The sequence below is a fragment of the Rhinopithecus roxellana genome, chromosome 4 (genome assembly GCF_007565055.1).
Source record: "Rhinopithecus roxellana isolate Shanxi Qingling chromosome 4, ASM756505v1, whole genome shotgun sequence".
Taxonomy (NCBI): domain Eukaryota; kingdom Metazoa; phylum Chordata; class Mammalia; order Primates; family Cercopithecidae; genus Rhinopithecus; species Rhinopithecus roxellana.
Window position 1 is genome coordinate 51,286,063 of NC_044552.1, and position 18,835 is coordinate 51,304,897.

General features: G+C 41.6%; 1 pseudogene; it reads left to right on the plus strand.

Annotated features, from left to right (window-relative positions):
• Positions 1–3,034: 3,034 nt before the first annotated feature.
• On the plus strand, positions 3,035–17,269 carry LOC104663243 (annotated as a pseudogene).
• The last annotated feature ends 1,566 nt before the right edge of the window (positions 17,270–18,835 follow it).

An 18,835-nucleotide genomic window follows, 5' to 3' on the forward strand; every position in this document is an offset into this window, starting at 1 on the left:
CGTGACAGCCTTTAACAAACTAAGCACTGATCTTGTAAATCTTCTCACACTGCCTCATATCCTCTCATCTAGGTCACCAGAAAAATACTTTTAAATGTATCCTTCGCACAATAAAAACAAATCTGTTTAATACTCACATCAGTGCCTTCTTTGTGGGCTTGGATGAGAGTTCGAGTTGTGCATTCAGCTGCTTTTGGACACATTGTGTCAACTCAATAAACAGAAAGAGACTCTAAAATAAAAGATATTTACTTGGGAATAAAGTTTTGTAATGGGTATGTGTGTACCATAGTAAACCACGTATGTACTTAGGGAGATAAAGGAAGACAAAGGTTTTTTAAGAAAACAATAAAAAGGATTAAATAAATTTTAAAAATACTTATCATTCACTACAAACATCAATAACAAGGGTGACGTCAGGCCAAGTTTGAACTGGCACTTGCTGGTCAGATGTCCTTGCAGAAGATTTTTGTATAATGCTGTGATAACTTTTGTGCAAGATTATGTTTTTTGTAACTTTTTTTCTTATCTGACATAAAAGAATGAAAACCTTCTCTTCGTGGCTTTTTCAGCGCTGTTTGTCAAGGTTTTCTTAACATTAGTAACTTCGTTTTGTTTCTGATAACGTTCACAATCATTACAGAAATGTAAAAATGAAGAATTTATAAAACCAGGGCATGAGTATATAATAATAGGAAAAAAGTTAATGATCTAAGGTAAAAAAAAAAAGTGATGGTGCCATTTTAGATAATCTGAGACTATGAGCAGTGCCAGAGGAAACATAGGTATTTGTGCCAAAGTTGCTTTCTCTAGACAAGTAGTCAATACACAATTGTTGTGAATGAAAATTTGGCAAGATCACAGACCTGGGATTCCCAATGACCAGTGAAAGGGACATGTACCTGCACAGTTCCACGTCTGCAGTTGTTTCTCCAAATCTCCATCTCCTGCTGAGGAAAGAGCCACCAATACCTACCAAACACAATTGTAATTTACATCTTGATGGTAGATATCACACACATTCGTGCTTGCTTCCGGAAGTGCTTTGTGATTTGTTGCCAAGTGTTGACGCCACTGACTTTTCAATATTACTTTAAGGTTGTTGTGCTCCAAAGGGCAGGCAAAATCTTCTGTGAGCCACTGTGTAGAACTTGCAGGTTAATCTAAGTCTGTAGAACGTTTAGTTTTATAAAGCAAGATGACCTAGATTTATGATGAAAAAAATTAAGAACAAGAATGCCCTTCTTGTGAATTTTTACATCCTGATTCAATGATTATTTGTTAATCCTTGTCCTTTACCCAGTTGAACATTTGTCCGAAAACCCTGCTCTTTCCAAATTCCTCCGTCCTTCCTCCTTCTGTGTCTACTTAGTGGAACAATCCCATTTCTTTAGTAATTCTGCTTAAACTGCAGAAAATTGAGTCTGATAATCAGGATTGGTTGACCCATTTTCATGATTCTATTATTTAATTTTTCTATTTAATTTTTTCTATATTATTTAATTTTCACATCAAGCAAGCTCAAAAGTGGAAATTGGAGAAATCTCTGTGACCACTAAAATGTATAGCAGTGTTATTCCTATCAGAATAAATTAGTCTCTGAATGTCAGGAAAACTAGAATCTAATTTAGTCTTTGCTACTAATTAGCTGGATGACAAGTCACATTCTCTCTCTGGGGTTCAACCAACTCATGACAAACCTAGAAAATAGCTAAGAAAAAGTCTCTCACCCTTGGCATCCCTTGGGTTGGGTAATTATTTGTGTGCAAGAGCTGCCTTGTGCATGAGAGGACATTTCAAGGCATCACTGGCCTCTACCTACCTGATCTTGTAGCACTATGTACCCCCAAGTTGTGACAACCAAAAATGTCTGCAGACATTGCTGAATGGGATAGGGGAGTAAAATCTCTCCTGGTTTAGAATCACTTGACTACATGACTTCTCAAAGTATTAAAAGTCAGAAGTCCTGATAGGAGAACTACATAGTCATTCGAGCATACAACTAGTTTTTAAGAAGCACCAAAAGGCATCTGACTAGAATGTATGAGGTCATTAGAGTACAAGAGTCGACGATGGCCTGGAATAAATGTTTAATATTGAGGGGCGGCAGATGTTATAAAAGGAAGACCAGGAGTTTCAGTGAGATCCTCTTTTCAGATCCAGATTTGAGAGCTATGCAAGCTATAAAATAATTCACAGGAAAGAAATATAGCACCCATGTGAGAAGATACTGAAATGAGAGTTGCAAGAGGTTACAGAGAGCAATGTTTAAATACAGATGAGTGATCCTACTTTGAAGGGTAGGAAAGCAGACATTTGGGAGATACAAAATCCACTGAACCTGCAGATTGAGATGCTACTGTGGAAAAAAGGAGCCCACCTGGGCAGAAGAGACTGGGTCCTCAGCTTTTTCTGAGTCTGGCAGCCTTCTCCCCTTGCTCTGATTTGCTTGACTAAGAGAATTATGATTCTTGGGTTGGGATTTTCAGGAACCCATTAAAATGAAGTCACTGCTGAGCACATTCTGCTCTGTTAGTTGTCCACAAGCCTGTTTTTCTTTTTTCTTTTCTCTCTTTTTTTTTTTTTCTTGAGACAGTCTTGCTCTGTCACCCAGGGTGGGGTACAGTGGCATGATCTAGGCTCACTGCAATCTCCACCTCCTGGATTCAAGTGATTCTCCCACTTCACCCTCCCTAGTAGCTGGGACTACAGGCACATGCCACCATGCCAGACAATTTTTGGGGGGGGGGCATTTTTGGTAGAGATGAGGTTTCAGCATGTTGCCCAGGCTGGTCTCGAACTCCTGGGCTCAAGTGATCACCTGTCTTGGCCTCTGAATGTGCTGCAATTAGAGGCATGAGCCGCCACACTCGGCCCCATAAAGCTATTTTTCTGACTAGATTTAAACCCTTTAGGGTAAGGACCAAATCAGACCAAATATTTTTTGCTACAAGCCATCATCATTGAGACACTGAAACTGTTTTTAAAAGAGGAGAATACTCCAGAAACAAGGAATTGAGGAAGGATCAGCAAAATGTCTACATTCCAGGTAAGTAACAGGATGGTGTAGAGAAGTGACTGTTTTCATCAAGTGTTAAGAGTGAGACCCTGCTCAAGAGCTATGAATAGCTGGAGAGAGGCAGTGGGGCTCCCACATGCATGGCTGGAGTTCATGCAAAGGGGGCCTGGCAGTAGGAAAGGCTCAGACTGCCCTGAGCAGGGGGTGAGTGGTAACCGGGCCTGGTCTGAGGAGAGAGGCCCACCAGGTGCAGGGTATGGGAGCCTTTTTCTGGGATATAAATCATCTCTTTTTCAAGGTTATAAAACAACCTGGGAACCAGGGATCTGCTACAGTCTAGGAGTTAAGCAAGACTGTGTTAACGACGGGTCAGGCCTCCCTGAACCTTCACTGAAAACTTCCTGTTAATCCAGTGTATTAGTCTGTTCTCATGCTACTAATAAGGACATACCTGAGACTGAGTCATTTATAAAGTAAAAAGGTTTAATGGACTCATAGTTTCATGTGGGTGGGAGGCCTCACAATCATGGTAGAAGACGAAGGAAGAGTAAAGGGACCTCTTACATGGCAGCAGGCAAGAGAGTGTGTACAGGGGAGCTCCCCTTTATAAAACCTACAGATCTTGCGAGGCTTACTCACTATCAGAACAGCATGGAAAGACCCACCCCCATGAGTCAATTATCTCTCTCTGGGTTCCTCCCGTGACACGTGGGAATTATAAGAGCTACAATTCAAGATGAGATTTGGATGGAGACACAGCCAAACCATATCACCCAGGTTGACTGGATTAGTGAATATCATTAACCTCTGTACAGGAGCTTTATAGAAAAGACCCATTGTGTGACTTCTTTGAAAAAAAATCTGGATATACATAAAATCTTTTTTTACCAGAGCTTGATGGGTTAAGAGAGACAGAGAGAGAGAGAGAGGAGACCCATGTACTACCCAGTGTGTTCAGAGAGACTCATCCACATCCCAAGAAGTGGGGGTCGGAGGACATTCTCATTACTCAGTTCCTATTATGAATTTTATGTACATTATTTTATTAGTCTGTTTTCACACTGCTATAAAAAATACCCGAAACTGGGTAATTTATAAAGAAAAGTGGTTTGATTGGCTCACAATTCTGCATGGCTGGGGAGGCCTAAGGAAACTTAACAATCATGGTGGAAGGTGAAGGAGAAGAAAGTACCTTCTTCACAACGCAGCAGGGAAAGGAGAGAGCAGGAGAAACCACCGCTTATAAAACCATCAGATCTCATTAGAACTCACTCACTATCGTGAGATCAACATGGGGGAAACCGCCCCCAAGATCCAATCACCTCCACCAGGTCTCTTCCTCAACATGAGGGGATTATAGAGATTACAATTTGAGATGAGATTTGGGTGGGGACACAGAGCCAAACCAGATCAATTATTTCATTTAACTTTCTCAACAGCCCTCAAAAATAGGTATGGAAATCCCTATTTTTTGTTTGTTTATTTTAGACAGAATCTCTCTGTGTCACCCAGGCTGGAGTGCAGTGGTGCAATCTCAGCTCACTGTAACCTCCATCTCCTGGGTTCAAGAAATTCTCCTGCCTCAGCCTCCCTAGCAGCTGGGACTACAGGTGCCCGCCACCACACCTGGCTAATTTTTTTGTTTTTAGTAGAGATGGGGTTTCACCATGTTAGCCTGGCTGGTCTCGAACTCCTGATCTCTCTGCCCATCTTGGCCTCCCAAAGTGCTGGGAGTACAGGCGTGAGCCACCACACCTGGCCAACAATCCCTATTTTGAAAAGAGAAAATTAAACTCAGAATTCAGAGAGCCTGCTGAGTTTATGAACCCCATAATGGAAGGAGTTGTGGTTTATCTCAGTGTGCCTTCTCTCTGACAAGAAACAGTGTAATTAGGACCACCCAGAGACCTAACTCTTTTAATTTACTACTGGGATTATCATAGGTTATATTTCTTTCAATACAAGCTCATTTTCTAATTGAGGTAAATATACTAGTCCTCAACTCACTCAGGGTTTTAGGTTGTCGTATCAGGGAAAGGCACACTTTCATTAATTTTTTCTTCTAATCAAGCTCCTGAAAAGCTGCTAACAGAAAGGAACTCAAGATTCAGATGTTTGTCTCTTGCGCTCGCCTTTAAACCTTTAGCTGGCTAATGGAGTCTGAATGGGAAAATATGAAACAATTTCTCAGACAGAAGCAGAGCCAGCTTATAGGGTGGAGTGGAAAAGCTCTGGACCTGCAATTAGAAGGAGTTCAGGCTGACCCAACAGGCACCACGTGTGCAGCGTGGGTCAGTCGCTTTAGCTCTTGAACCTCAGTGTGCCCATCTTTCATTAGGATATTAGGAGCCATTTCCCAGGGTTGTTGCAGAAGGTAGACACACTCCCTAGGTATTGACCATGAATGAGGAGCATGTGTGTGTGACCCATGGCAAATCTTTGAGCTCTCTGGTTCTCAAATTCTGTTCACCCAGCAAAGCTCTGTGGTCAAGTTTGTCCCAGTCTTGGTCTGGCTTTTGGAAACCTCATATTGGGAAGGTGATATGTTACTTATAAGCGAGAGCATTATGATAAAATGCTATGTAAGATAACAATTCATTTCCCTTCGAAACATGATCCTCAGTAATGGCTAAGGGTACAAGTGTGCGACTTGAGTCACTCTGTGAACTCTAGTTGATAACAATTAAACAAGCACACCCACTCTCTGGGTGAGGTTCACTCTCCCTTTCCTTCTGCTGAATCACGCTATTTGCATTTCCAATGAGAGGAAAGTGCAATGTGCAAAGTCTCTAATTACAAGACAGATGAGTTGATTAAGTATGTTCAAAGAATTCTTTACTTTCTAAAAGTTAGGCTGAGTTCCACATTTTAAAATGTAGATATTTAAGAGATTTTGATTTCCAAATTCAAGTCATACATACTTTTTTAGAAATACATCTGTTGGTAAAGACAAGTATATTTTTGTACCAATATACCAACCTTGACGACCACAAAAGTTTGCAGGAAGAATCTTAATATTTTATAACAGAGCTGGGAGTTTGGAAAGAAAATCCCACTGTTCCTAAGTCCTGGCACTGGAATGCCTGCTTTCAATGAGTCTTGTGTGTTTCCATTCAAACTCATGATACAATTATTTATGGTCTGTCCCGGTAGACTTGGTTTTCATTCTCTGATACTCTGCTATGTTCCACCTCCCAAGCAGGCTAGGAGAGAGCAAAGGCTATCAAACTTCCTTGACGAGCCCTGATAAATTTATCTCTAACCATTTGCAATGGCCAAAATGAGCTGCATGCATGCAAACATCCATACACATAACATACATATAACTGAAACTAAAAACATGAAACATTACTTACCCTTCAACATGTCATGCTCTCTGGTATTTTTTATTCTTTTATATCTTATTTTTAAAGTATTGGGTTTCACAGTCTGCTGAAAGATTACCATGCATATTTGAGAGACATTAACACAAAAAATAAGTCCCAGTCTTTTTTTTTTTATTTTCTTTTTTGAGACAGAGTCTCACTCTGTCACCCAGGCTGGACTACAGCAGCCTCTACCTCCTGGGTTCAAGCAGTTCTTGTGCCTCAGCCTCCTTAGTAGCTGGAATTAGAGGCGTGCACCACCATGCCTGGATAATTTTTTGGTATTTTTAATGGAGACAAGGTTTCACCAATGTGGCCAGGTTGGTCTCAAACTCCTGACTTCAGGTGATCCACCTGCCTCGGCCTCCCAAAGTGTTGGGATTACAGGTGTGAGCCACTGCGCCTGGCCAGTCTTTGGTTTTGAATAGCAATGGATTTGAATCCCAGATCCACCACTTACTTTGGGCAAGTTATTCAAAAAACCTCAGTATTCTCAACTGTAAAATGACGTTAACAACAGCACTCACCTTAGGTGATTTTTGTGGAATAAAATGAAGATAAATTTGTAAGAATGGCCAGTGTGTGACTGACATTGAACAAATGCCAGCTCCTTCCATTCCCTGCAAAATTAATGCAGCATCTCTTTTTCCAGGTTATAAAACAAAATGCACCCTATAGAGGTAGAAAATAGAATTCCAAGAGAATCAAGAAAATTATGATTCTCTGTTAAGAATTTGGATCTCATAGTTACAGTTAAGCAAGTCTAAGGCCTTATTTCTCCCTTTGATCAAACGTAGCTGTATTAGTCCATTTTCACACTGCTATAAAGAACTTCCCTGAGCCTGAGTAATTTATAAAGGAAAGAATTTTAACTGACTCACAGTTCCACACGGCTGGGGAAGTTTCAGGAAACTTACAGGCATGGTGGAAGGTGAAGCGGAAGCAGGCATCTTCTTCACAAGGCAGCAGCAGCAGAGACAGAGAGAGAGAGAGAAGGGGGAACTGCCCTTTATAAAACCAACAGATCTCATGAGAACTCACTCTCAGGAGAACAGTATGGGGGAAACCGCCTCCACGATCCAATCACCTCCCACCAGGTCCATCCCTCAACATGTGGGGATTATGGGGATTACAATTTGAGATGAGATTTAGGTGGGGACACAGAGCCAAACCATATCGGTAGCCTAACAGCCAAAGAGCTGAAGAGTGACTTTGCTCCTTCCTGGTCCTCCCTGTCATGACATCCTCTGGTTTCTTCGTCACTTACTGGGTTCCCAGGGCCTTCACCTAGGTGGGTTCCAGATCTGCCTTCATTTTAGTCCTGGGTGTGGATTTTCATGTTTATCACCACCTAGAGTGTGATTGTGGACATTGCATTTCACTTCTCTGATGTTCCATTTCATTAACCAAAAAATGGAGATACTAATAGGCATTTCATGAGACTTAGGAGGATTAAAGATATAACATATTAAAAGGAACTAGCATTGGGGAAGTATCACTAGGATGTTTTTAATAAATATTAGTTCTTGAATTCTTCCTCTTCCTGCTACCTTCCATATATGCGTTATTACCACAAACTCTCACCTCTTAGCATGACAAGAATGGTTACATTTAACCAATGGGCACGTGAGACTGGTTTGCTAGAATCTGAGGGTGGTCACCGATGGGTAACAATTTGGGCCAAGAAAATATTCGAGGAATTCCTCCAACCCAGTCATGAAGAAGGCAGATTCATCTTCAGTATTGCTGGTGGTTTTCAACCATACATCCTAATGAACATTTTTTATTCTATGGCTTCAGTCACTCATTCATTCATTCATTCATTCATGCTTAGAGAAACCTCCGGGAGTCTGCTATCATGGTGGGAAACCCAAGCTCTACTACCACAATGGACGGGGCAGAATGGAGTCCATCTGGTGGTGCCTAGCTACAGCTGGAGTACAGGTAGGTTCTGAGAGGTCATCTTAAATTGGATCTAAAATTGACCTTACCGGATACTTTTCCCTCAGAAACTATGAGATGTTTCTTACTAAATGACTTGTCAAGTGTTGTACCTTAAATGAAAATTGGCAGTTATTAAGAAAGAGATGATGAATTTGATCTAATAAATGGTTAAAATATCTTTTCATCTAAGAGCATAAACATCAAGATACATTTAAGAAACTAATCAAAATGTGTGAACCTTAACTGAACTTGGATTTAAACAAACTATAAAAAATAATTTATGGCATTTATATAACAGTTAGAAACATAGATATTGATTGAATGTTTGATGTCATGAAAAAATTATTGTTAATGTTTCGTGTGTGATAATGTACTACGGCTATACTTAAAATCATTCTTCTGTTTTAGAGAAATACATTGAGGTATCTAAGAATAAAATATATGGTATCTGGGATTTCCTCACATCATTACAAGGAGAAAGTGGGTGGGCATGTAGATGAAAACACATTGGCTTTAGTTGGTGTAAACCAAATATAAAATTCTAAGCCTCTTCCCCAGACCCAGCCATCTGAATGGACCCTCTTCTCAGCAAGGGCATTACTAAGTTAACCTGAAAAACCAATTTAGGCCATGAGGGGAAGTGGGGAATTGGACATGCCTTCCTCTCTTTTGGAATTACTGATAGAACAGACTCTAAATCTGATAAGAAACATAACTTTCAATGGTAAAAACCGCAATGACTTTTGGACCAACCTAATACAATTTATTCTCTCTGAAGCCTGCTACCTGGATGCTTCATCTGCATGATAAAACTTTGGTCTTCACACCCCCGTATTATCCTAACCTAGATATTCCTTTCTATTGATCCCAGGTCTTTAGATCATAACTCTTTCAATCAACTGCCAATTGGAAAATTTTAAATCTACACAAAACCTGGAAGCCCACACTTCCAGTTATCCTGCCTTTCTGGACTGAACCAACGTACATCTCTATAATTGATTGATGTCTCATATCTCCCTAAAATTAAGCTATATCCCAATCACCTTGAGTACACGTTCCCAGAATCTCCTGAGGACTGTATCACGGGCCATTGGTCACTCATATTTGGCTCAGAATAAATCTCTCCAAATATTTTACAGCGTTTCACTCTTTTCCCTAATATTGATAATCATTGATTCTATGTGAGGAATATAAGAAAGGCCATTATACTTTTGTGTTATTTTTATACATGTTAGAAATTTATACAATAAGAGGATAAAAAGGCATAAAATTAGAAAGTGAATGTAAAGTGAAACTGCATACTCACCTGATAAAGACTCAGAATATTAATTCAATGATTATTTTGTTGTGCACCTACTAAGTGCCAGATTCTGTGTGAGGTTCTGGACGTAGAGAGTGAACAAGACAGACTCAGTCTCTGCCCTCGGGTAGCCTATATATCTATAAGAATGGAGACAAGTGAACAGGTGATTAAAATCAGGAGCTTCTAGGAGAACACCCAAGCATTCCTCAGTGTTACCAGATCATCCACCCAGCGTCTGAGGAGGAAATGCTGGGAGGTGTCTCTGGGACTCCGTTGAGTGCTGCCCTCTAGAGGTGTCACTGAGAAAAACACTTCCCAGTCCAGACCAGAGTCCCTCAGTAACTGTCTGAGGGTTTTCTTCCGGAGTAAGTCTTGCACAAACTCAGGAGATCTTGTCCCCTGGATGGTAGCAGAAAAAGAGGGTTTCAGGTGCGGTGGTGTCCTGTGAGGGGAACTTCCAGCGAGCCCCTTCAGCCTTACAGCGCCGTGTGGACCTGAACCTCGGGACGGCACTTTCTCCATTGCTTCACGAAGGCTTGGGACTTTAGCCTCACTCTTTCTCAATCCTACGAATAAACAAGCACACAAAAAATCCACACACTGTCATTTCAGGGTTTTTTTTTAATTTTTTTTTTCTTTTGTACAAATGAATACCCCGTTTCACTGTTACCCAGACGTCAGCTCTGCAGCTCAGGGATATGTTCAGAGCCCGGGCAGGAAGAGTTCAGCAGGAGGGAGCGAGGCAGGGGCAAGGCAGGGAGGAACCCAGGCTCCCTGGTCTCCTTCCAGTCTGACTTGAAGGCGGGGGCAGGGCTCACTGCAGCCCTTGCTCAGGCTTCTGGGGTCTCAGTGCCCTAAGGCTGATGATCACAACCTAGTCCTCAGCCTCACAAGCACATCTCACTTGCCAGTCCCACCACCTCTGTCACCCTCCTGCCAGGACCACCCACCATTCCTAAGGTTTTTCCTGAACTGGACGCTGTATTAATTGCTGGCACACCCTTCCTGCACCGGTCTACACCTCCCCACCCCGCCCCACCCCACCATGACCTCTAGATCCTGGTCCTGTGTGATCACAGATCCACAACAAACTCTGTTCCACGGAGCAAGCTAGAAACCCCCAATTTGCTGACATTTCACCATAAAGAAGTCTATTAAAGCATAATTAGCCACTTCAAACGCCACTACTGTTTATTACTTGATGTATGTGGGTCCGGCCCTGTATGATGCATTTTGAAAACATTAAGACATTCTGTTAAGAAAACGTTCTATGCCCATTTTGCAGATGAGGGAACTAACGCTTAAAGATGTTAAGTGCTGATTCCCAGATCACACAGCTATTATGAGGCAGAGCCAAGATTGGAACCAGATCATATTAACAGTGAAATCCTGAAAATCTTTGTAAGTGTCTGCTTTAACTTTTATTTTTATAGATTCTGCCTATTAAGTCAACTGCATCATTATGTAATAACTGATTTTCATATTTATATTAAATACCTGCATCCACTCAGAGTTTCTGATCAGATTTAGACAACCTTGCTGGCTGCCATTCCAGCTACCCTCAGGACAAGGTGTAATTTATTTCAAAGTTTAAATTACTGGACACAGGTCAACAAGAGAGTATATATTCAGTGATCTTAGATTGATTTAAGTTTTTTGAAAAGGGTGCTATGAAATAGCAGCCATCTCTCAGAGTTCCAAAACGTATATTTAATGAGCATTTATTATATACCTGCTACTTTTCCAAGTGACTTTGTAATTTAATTTTCATACCAATCTTTAACAAAACCATCATAAGTGTATCCATTTCATAGGTTAGGATACTGAGACACAGAGAGATTCAACAATGTGTCCAAAATCAAGAAGCCAGGATATGAAAATAGTGATATTAAACCCACACAGCCATATCATAAACCAGAGATTTTCATTAAAAATAACACTATTATGGGGACCCTAATTCCTTCCTCAAATTGAGAATTCTACTCTATTGTGTTCCATTTACTCCAGGAGGGGAAATTATCATTGCAAGAGTTAAAGTTGTGCAATAGCAGGACCTATCTCCTGCTTAGTAGGGCTCCTAACAAGCAGGGTGATATAAACTACAGCAGAGATTCCTTGGTGGCAGAATTCTTGATGGTCATTAGCCCATTGCATAGCCCACACTGGGGACACAAAGGCTGTGGTCTGATCTCACGCAGAGACACATGCTTTCCTATGATATGACAACACCATGACTAGAAGAACTGCCTGATCCCTTAACTCCAGTGACATCCTCTCTCAAATCATGACCTAATCACGGACATGGGAGCGATCAGGGTGTACATGAAGTGAACTAAAAGATTGAGTGGCTATGTGCTGTGATCCATGCCTTTTTCTTGATGAATCTAGTCTAAATTTCCAAATGGCCATGACCAGACCCCTCTGTGTGCACTGCCAAACTCAGAAATCTTATAGCCTCCAAATTGTTTACCAGACATTAGCCATTCAAAGTTAAAAGTCTATAATGCTATAGAATGACCTATCAGGAGCCCATTTACTGACTCTGCTTTTGGTTTGAAGAGAAATTTCTAGAATCTGCAGAAGATTTGGAAAAGTTAAGAAATGGTAAGATCAAGTCTCTACGTGTCTCTGACGAAGGTATCTAGTAGAAAGTACACTTGAAGGTTTTAATACCAGGCCGTGTCTATGTGTGTGAAAGGTGGTGGTTGGGGTGGTGGAGAGAGAAAAAAGTGGTTAAAGTAGAAAGGGTGGGGCTCCTTGAGCAGGTCTGTCAACTCTCTCCAGGCTAAAAGGGCCAAACCTCTTAGAGTATTTGCTAGAGGAGCCATCCCCAGCGACTTGAGAATGGCCTCTCCTTGCTTTCATGCTTTCGACACTGTGAATGAGCTGTGGTTGGTTCAGGATCCCACATATCCCTCCCCATCCAAGGACATGCATGGACATGCATTGGAGGAAAGGAATTGAAATAGGTCCATCTTGAATTCATTTCTCTTATGAATTTGACAAGGTGATATTCTTGCAACATAGGCTTAGATGATGAGACAGTGTTGAATTGGTTGGAAGCCCAGGTCAGAGGGTGAGGAGGGACATGAGCCGGGGCAGCAGCAGTAGGGTGAGGAACACAGCACCCACCCTGTGCACACTGTCCAGTGGGGGTATTGAAGAGCACACAAAGGGCCTACATAGAAACTTCTCTCAGAACTGTGTTTAATGTCTTTACATCATGAGATTTACTCTGAAAAATTCCCATGTTAAATGGCATCTGACTGGTGGGCTTGCAGCAGCCTCTCCCAGCTTCTTCCTAAAATATCTATGAAGATATATCAACACAAAAAATACAAGAGACCTATTATGTATCTGGATGAGGAATAAAAACATAAATGAAATAACAGGTTAAAAGGCAAGAGGAAGATTAATAAGAAAAAGGACTACAGGAAGCTAAAAACAAATTCTATTTCCATTGAGAGGTTATACCAGGCAATAATTTCTTTTCTGTTTTATAAATTTAGTCATTTCAGTGAACATTTCTTCACGCTGAAAGACTGGGATTCATAGACATCTCACTCTCCTTTTTTTTTTCTTCTTTCTAAAGATGGGAGTTTGATGTTCCAGCAAGTGCCAATAGTTGAGATTGACGAGGTGAAGCTGGTGCAGACCAGAGCCATTCTCAACTACATTGCCAGCAAACACAACCTCTATGGGAAAGACATAAAGGAGAGAGCCCTGTACGGTATATTTTCTGTTCTTCCATAACAGAGAACACAGAGTGATTTAGGTCCTTCCCTGAGTGGGCGGGACTGTGGCAGGGGCATTATGGTCAGCAACAGGCTGGGCCTTGGGCATGTATGCTGAGGTACAGTATTCCAGAGTCCCATCTCTCGCCCTAGGCATGTCTTTATCTTTTCAGTGGCTACATGATTTGAGCTTCCAAACTACAAAAGAGATTTTTTTTCACCCAACCATATGGATTACCACCTAATGGGGATAAAGAAAACCTAAAGTCACAGTCAGTACTCTGCCCCAAGTAGAAACTGTAATCTTCTGCCTGGATCACTGCCAATTTCAAAGAATGACAAGAACAAAAGCCAAGAGTGAAGAACTTCTTTTAGTTTCAGGGATGACCCACAGCAGAGTTTGTACACATGGACAGAGGTCCAGTGAGAACCTCAAACTCAGTGTACTGTGAGGTTGTCTTGAAAAACAGGCTTCTGGGCCTATGCCTATGTGCTGCCTCTTTTTTTTTTTTTTTTAATGACAAACACTTCTTGATAGCATAACACAAAGCAGTACCACGAAAGACTGAAAAGAAACAAACAGGCAGAAAAGGCCTGGTTCTATTAAGGATGGTAAGCAGATGGGAACCAATACAAAACCAAGGTCCAAACTGAGAATAAAAAGTGAAAGAGCTCAAAGCAAAGAGAAAAGAGTTCAGCCCAGGTGCAGACTTGCCACAAGGCACAAGGAGCCTTTGTGGATACTGCACCTGGTTGAAGGCTGGGGTCCATGACAATGGGCAACATAGACCATGTCTTGTCGCAACCTTCAGAAAAACTGTGAAAGTGAACGAAGACAACCCAAATGAGAATAAGCAAAAGGTGTTTATTTTGAGCTTGCTATAGTAAGGAAGTCAGAAACCATCACTTGCATTTGCCAGAGATTCAGAAGCAGTTAGGAAAGTCTGAGAGATTTATGGTGGAAAAACTTATGCCCCGATTGCAGGTTGTTGGCATGAAGATGCTATAAGCTGGCTAACTAGAAGTGTGAATTTCTGTATGATAGGTCAGATTTACTTTCTGTGTTTGGTCATAAACTGATAGTGGAGGCAAAAATTAGGAAAGTTGGCAGTTATTGACCAAATGCTGGCATATTTCACTGTTGTAAAGGTCATGATAGAAGCTGTTTAGTCTATAAGGGCACTAAGAGTTTAGAGGGTGTCTTAGCAGTTTGGCTGCTGTAACAAAAACATCATAGACTGGGTAAAGAACAGATGTTTCTATCTCACAGCTCTGTAGGCTGGGAAGTACAAGATCAATGTGCCAGCAGATTCCACATCTGGGGAGTGCCTGTTCCTTGGTTCATAGACAACTAATCTCTGACTGTGTCCTCACATGGCAAACATGCCAAGGGAGTTCTCTATGGTCCCTTTTATAAGGGGACTAATGTCATTCATGAGAGCTCCACCCCCACAACTCCTGAAAGCCCCACCTACTAACAGCATCACATCGGGGGTCAGGATCCCAACATATGAATTTTGGGGAAACATAAACATTCAGTCAATAACATAAGGCAACAGAGAAATAGTGCCTGTGCATTTGTGGGACATTGACCTTCGTGTCCAAAAAGCCTTCCTTGATGTTAATTGAGCACTTGACTCTCAAGGCATGGTATAAAAATAGACTGTGAGGAAGAATTTCACAGGTCCTACCAAAGAGTCCCGTGATACATGAATCTGAACTATGTATGCTACAATATAGCATTTGATGTTGCATTTTCTTTATGTATCAAGTAATTATTTACACTTAGATATGTATACACAGTCTGAAAGGGTATTTGCCAAAATGTTACCTTAAATCAGTGATGTTGTATGTTTTCTCATTTTATTATTTATGATGTGAATGTGCTGAAATATTTTAATAAATATCACATATCACTAAAAATTTTGTTATGAAACATTTTATACATTCACAATAGTTGAAAGAAATATTTTAAGACCATATATACACCAACCACCTAGAGAGCAAAATTAACATCTCATCTGGGCTTTATCACATGTGGCAGTCACTCCACCCCTGTCTCCCTCAGTCAAACACAATTTTTTTTTTTTTTTTTGCATTTCAAAGTAAGTTGCAGATATCAATGCAGTTCACCCTGGATACTGTGGCACGCAGATTATAACACAGTGAAATCAGTAAGTGCCAATGTTGCAAGAAAGGGGATGAATTCAAGTTCACCCAGGTTTACTTCAGATCCTAGAGCAGGAAATAAGCAGAGCATACAAGGAGAAATGAGGACTCTGACATAGTCTCCTCCTGGGGGAGGAGTGCTGTCATGAAGGTGGAGTCATTGCCCAAGAGATATTGGAGAGAGATAGCAGAGTGTAGAATCATGCCCTGAAAGTCAGGGCTGCACGCTGTAGGGTCTAGGGAAGCCAGAACATGTTGTAGCAGGTGCTGAGCCCCTGGCCCATGTGGAAGATGCAAGCCAAGTGGGTGGTGTGGATGCCGCAGTGAGGTGGAATGAGAAGAGACAATGAGAGCCTGGGCTCCAACCAAGGAATTAGCAGAGCTACACTTCTTACTTTCTCAATGAGTCAGGGAACATGGAGAAAGCTCCGGGTCTCTCCACGCATTCAGTGAGGCAGCAGAGGTGGAAGAGTCAGGCTGGAGAAACTCAGGAAGAAGCAGGGGCCCCAGCCTGATTGCGCATGTGTTCCTGATCTGATTCCTCCAATTATCCAGGTGTGAAAGAGCCACGGGCAAGATTACCTTGTTGGCAACGAGCTGAGCAGGGCTGACATTCACCTGGTGGAATTTCTATACTACATGGAAGAGCTTGACTCCAGCCTTATCTCCAGCTTTCCTCTGCTGAAGGTGACCCATTTCACAGCCCAGAGAGGCAGCCCCACATCTCCCATCTTGGGATCTCGTATCTGGGCCCTGGAACTGGCCACATTCTGACCCAGCCTTCTCCAGGCCTTCAGTGCCCTCAGGTCTCCAAAGTGAGCTTCCAGGCCCTGATTCCTCACAATCAGGGAAAGATTCTTGTTATGTCTTGTTCCTCACAAGCAGGGAAAGATTCTTGTTACGTTCATGAAATGTGTGGTGCATGCTACCTCATGAACAGCACTTGCCTTTTATCATGGAAACGACCCAGGGCCCAGCATCTCTCCCCATCCCTCTATTTCAGTGTGGTTTCTGTTCCTGAGTTCTTTGTGATGTCCTTATCACACATGTCCCCTTGTCTTCCCGCACCAAGTGTGTCTGAGCAGGGCCCTTTCCATCTGGTTTCCTCCCTGGGCTCTGTCTCCTGCTGTCAGACATTGTGTTCCTCTCTGCACAGCTCTCTAGAACTCTGCCCCCCACACTGTATCTCTCACTGAGAAAAGGTGGTCCCACGGTTTGTCTTTAATATTTTCTATAACATTTTCCTTTCCAACTCATTTCCCCATATTTTTCTTCTGCTTAGAGACTGATCTGTGTTGATATCTCACAGGCACATTGATTTTTCTTGTCTTATACAAGAGTCACTAATCTATAGGATTAATATGTAAGGAGAAAGATAGGGATAACTGAGTGGATTAAAATCTGACTGAACAACATCTTTGGGGAAAATACAAGTGAGCTACATGTTCTTGCTTTTATCTTTATTTCTCACTCAATGTCTGTTTCTGCCTCCATGCTGGTGCTGATGGCGCAGACTTGCTTGGTCTTTGTGTAGAAGGGTCTCAGATTCCCTGGGCGGTATAAATGGTGGCAGGTCTTGGCTTCACTCTGAGGCTGTGCTTTGTGAATTACAGGTCTGAAAACCAGAATCAGCAACTTGCCCACAGTGAAGAAGTTTCTACAGCCTGGCAACCCAAGGAAGCCTCCCATGGATGTGAAAACTTCAGAAGAAGCCAGGAAGGCTTTCAGGTTTTAATAAAACAGCCATGCAGGCCAAGAACATGCAAAACCGATATTCTAAAGTTTTGCAACAATAAAGTACTTTACCTAAGTATTGATTGTTCCTATTGTGAAGCTAATGAACTCTTTCCAATCAAATGCTAATTAAATAATAAAACTCCTACTTGTTGATTTGGTTAAAATTAATTTCTTTTCATTAGAATCTGATATGAATTCAGATTTCCAGTCTCCTCCTAACTTACCACTTTCGTGAAATTAAAAGTTTAGTAAAAAATTACTGTAGATTATGTGGTTTGACTTTTCCAAGAATTGTCCTGTAATATTTGTCATACAATCTATTAAAATGTCAATGTAGAAATGCGCTCCTGACATTTTCACGTATACACAGTAGAAGAGTTACCATACTGGGTAATGGCATAAAGACATTTTCTTCTTTTCCTGGAGTCATTTTATTTCTGATAAAAGTGTTCTTCCTTAACCATTTGCAAAATAACCATTCTTTCTGCTGTGGATTCCTCAGTTTTCTAGGAGGTGAGGAAATATTGAAGAGCAAACAGACCCACTCTCCGCTCTCAGGCCACCCTGTTGTCCCTTACAGGCAGGTGCTCCTGGCTCATCCTCACTCTGCTCCTTAAGGCTCTGTGGGGCCCCAGTCATGAGCCTTCCCTCAGTTCCCTCAGTGCTACTCAGGCCAGGGCTGCCAAGACACAGATGGTTTATGTGAATTACATACAAATAACTATATGCAAAATCATTTTTCCCTGGTGTGTCATTGCGCCAGAGTGCTTGGATTAGAAGTGATTTCCAGGAATCTTTCCCTGCATCTTCTAGCTTCTAGGGGCTCTTGGCCTTTCTGGACTTTCAGGGATAGTGGCCACATCACTCTAATTTCTGCCTCTGTCTTCCTGCACCTCACCCTCACCATCTTGTGTCTTCTCTTCACTCTGCTGTGAGGATAATTGTCATTGGATTCAGGGCTTATCCGGATATACCGAGATGATCTCATCTCAAATTCTTTTACTTCATTACATCAGCAAATGAGCCTTTTTCCAAACAAGATCACATTCACAGGGTCTTGGGATTTCTGTTTGGACCTATCTTTCTTGGGGGCCAACATAACCCCCTACATGGGACAGACGAAGAAAGATTATTTGCAATTGATGAATCCAGGTGATGGGTACTTTCAGATTTGTTATATTATGGGCAATTTGAGTGATGCAAAGAGGAAAGCATATGCAAATAGGGTTCCCAGATTTGGCAGATAAAATACAGGACACCCACCTAAATGTGAATTTCAGATAAACAATAAAGAATATTTCAGTAAAATCATGTTTCATGCCGTGTTTGGAAATAGCTATAACTACAAAATTATTGACTGAATGCCTGAAATTCACATTGACATGGATGTCCTATACTTTATTTGGCAACTTGGTAAGAAAAGAGTGCCATCAATTTGCCCTCCACAGACAGCCCCCCCCCAGCTATGCTCACAATAGAGGTTTTTCAGTTGCCCTAGTCCTTGCATCCAACTCACGAAAAAAACCATCTTTAAAAAGCCAGTTTCTGCTGACTTGTAGAGAGA